This window comes from Lissotriton helveticus, chromosome 2_2 (assembly GCF_964261635.1).
Source record: "Lissotriton helveticus chromosome 2_2, aLisHel1.1, whole genome shotgun sequence".
Classification (NCBI taxonomy): Eukaryota; Metazoa; Chordata; class Amphibia; order Caudata; family Salamandridae; genus Lissotriton; species Lissotriton helveticus.
Window position 1 is genome coordinate 482,979,230 of NC_136060.1, and position 3,249 is coordinate 482,982,478.

Genomic DNA, 3,249 nt, shown 5'->3' on the forward strand with positions numbered 1-3,249 from the left:
CCTTTCACCTCCAAAGAGACTGACTGCCTGCCTCAATGGCTCCCGAAACCTTTCACCTCCAAAGAGACTGACTGCCTGCCTGAATGGCTCCGAAACCTTTCACCTCCAAGAGACTAACTGCCTGCCCGAATGGCTCCCGAAACCTTTTACCTCCAAAGAGACTGACTGCCTGCTCAATGGCTCCGAAACCTTTCACCTTCAAAGACACTGACTGCCTGCTTCAATGGCTCCCGAAACCTTTCCTCCAAAGAGAATGACTGCCTCCCTCAATGGCTCCCAAATTTTTTTACCTCTAAAGAGACTGACTGCTAGCTCAATGTCTTCCGAAACCACTCACCTCCAAAGAGACTGACTGCCTGCATCAATGGCTCCCAAAACCTTTTTCCTCCAAAGAGATTGACTGCCTGCCTCAATGGCTCCTGAAACCTTTCACCTCCAAAGAGACTGACTGCCTGCCTCAATGTGCCCCTAAACCTTTCACCTCCAAAGAGACTGACTGCCTGCCTCAATGGGTTCCTAAAACCTTTTCCCTCCAAAGAGACTGACTGCCTGCCTTAATGGCTCCCGAAACCTTTGAAATCCAAAGAGACTGACTGCCTGCCTCAATGTGCCCCTAAACCTTTCACCTCCAAAGAGACTGACTGCCTGCCTCAATGGGTTCCTAAAACCTTTTCCCTCCAAAGAGACTGACTGCCTGCCTTAATGGCTCCCGAAACCTTTCAAATCCAAAGAGACTGACTGCCTGCCTCAATGGCTCTTGAAAGCTTTTACCTCTAAAGAGACTGATGCCTGCCTCAATGGCTCCCGAAACCTTTCACCTCCAAAAATACTGACTGCCTGCCTCTATTGCTCCCGAAACCTTTCACCTCCAAAGAGACTGACTGCCTGCCTCAATGGCTCCAGAAACCTTTCACCTTCAAAGAGACTGACAGCGTTCCTCAACGGCTCCCATAAACTTCTACCTCTAAAGGGACTGACAATTTGAATGCAAAAAGATTGTCCACTTGCTGCTTTTTGTTCTATGTACTGTGACTGGTGTGGTATCACATTCACAAATTTTTTGTTTGTTACACTGGTTTTGGCACAAAGTTGATTCTAGTGCTCTTTCACTTTTTGTTATATGGTTTGTTTCAATGTTCACTAATTGATGCGTATCCATGCTTGTCTGACTTATGTTATAAATTGGTTCAAAATTGTTTAAACAAAAGAATGACTTTGCAAATAAATACATAAAGTCTATATCAATTACGTTTATGGGCTCACGTTTGGTCAATTGCTTTATCAGCACACGAATACGACGGTTAGGACACATTCTTCTACTAGTCTAATATTAAGGCTCTGTCCTACCGATTAGGGCCAAACCCCTTCCTGCTGTTTCTAGTGGATGGGTATTCAGCACGCCCATCGCTTTTGATTTGCTCTTTCATGTGCCTTGCAAAAATCCTTTGTTGTCATTTGTTCGTAGCTCACATTTGTCCCTTCTTTTGCTGGCTAGGTCACGCCCTGGAGACTACCCCTGTTACATGCATTATTTTACAATGGGCCATATAGATTACTTTGTCACGTACTACTTGTTTGTTACTTTCTTGCTCTACGGCGCTCACTCCCTGCAGCCTTGCCGTAAAGCATGTCCGTGCCTCAGACAAGCTGGTTATTACCAGAAATCTGCGCGGTGTTACAGGTGGAGGGAAGTTTTATATCGTGGCTGATATTCCTTTCTGGTCACAATGCTCCCCAATCCTTAATCTTGTCCAGGGCGCCCAGTGCATCCCAGCTGCTGGGACAGGGGAAGCCTCAATCATTTCTACGCACTAGACTCGGATTAAATCAGCAACCAGATGCTGGTCCCCACCTTGTCTACCTCCTGCAAGTTCTTCATGGTTTGGGTTCTGGGTCTCTATAATGTCAGCCTCTGTTGCTGGCTGCCCCCGGTCCTAGCTTTTCCAGCTCCTCTAAGTCTTCTTGCTGCACCTGGATCACATTGCCTGCCATAGCTGTATATTCCTAGTCCTGGCTCCAACGGCTGATCCCTACGTTATTGTACTTTTTTCTTAGTGGATTCAGGAGCTGGAATAACTATGATAACACAAGAGTTATTCGAAGAGCTTTGGCCTGGTAAAATCTTGGAACATCCCTGATCGAGCAGGGATTTTTTGAAGATGTTTTAATTTTTAAGAACAGAAAACATTTTAGTAAAGTTTAGGTGGCTGTTAAAGGTCTGTGTATTTAGGATAATTTCACCAAACTTTGTTCTATAGTTTGCGAAAATCTGGTAGAGGGTTTGTGTGTCAAGTTTACCTCAGTGTTTTCTGATAAACTGGAAACCATTAAAGGGTTCCAACACAAGATCACAATAAAACAGGGAGCTATTACTGTGAAACACAAACTACACAGTGTCCCGTTCTCCATTATAAAGGATCTTGTGAAAGAATAAAACAAATTGTGTGACAATGGAATCATCAATCGTATTGAATCATATCTGTGGCAGTAAGCACTTGTGGTAGCAAGGAAAAGGAATGGTGAGCTGAGAGTTTGTGTAGATTTACACAGTCTTAATAAGGCTATTTAGATAGATTCACACCCTCTTCCTAAACTCTGATCTGCTTGCATTAATGGCTGGTGCAAAGTGGTTTTGTAAGTCAGATCTAGCCTCTGCGTACTACCAGGTAATGTATGTACCAGAATCTAGACATTATACTGCATTTGTATCTCCAATTGGTACATTCCAATATCGTAGGATGCCATTTGGATTTGTTTCGGCGGCATCTGTTTTCAGGAGAAAAGTGTATCAAGTATTCAGTTAAGTCAAAAGAGTTGTAGCGTTTCGGGACTATGTATTGATTTTTGCAGAATCAAAAGAAGAGCACCAAGCTATTCTTGATCATATGTTAACCAGAACCGGCTGCGTTCTATCAAGCCTTGACTGAACATCGCCCTCTTCTCCCTGTGGATTCCAGTCTTGCTCTTTCACAATTCAATAGTTGGATGGAGAAGGTGGTGGTTGATCTTACTCCGCAAGTGAGATCCAAAAGCCGGAACAGGCCTTTGTCCAATCCATGGTTCTCGCCAGAGCGTTACAGAAACAGCACTTTAAAAGGCTGGAAAGAAAATATAGGCTGGATTATAGCAAAGAGGCCAAACATGCTTTGAAATCAGACCAAAAATCATACTATGTTGCTATCGTATTAGCAGAACGCTGATACGATACTGATTGTATTGCCCGGCCGGGCAATAACGCTAAAGAACTGT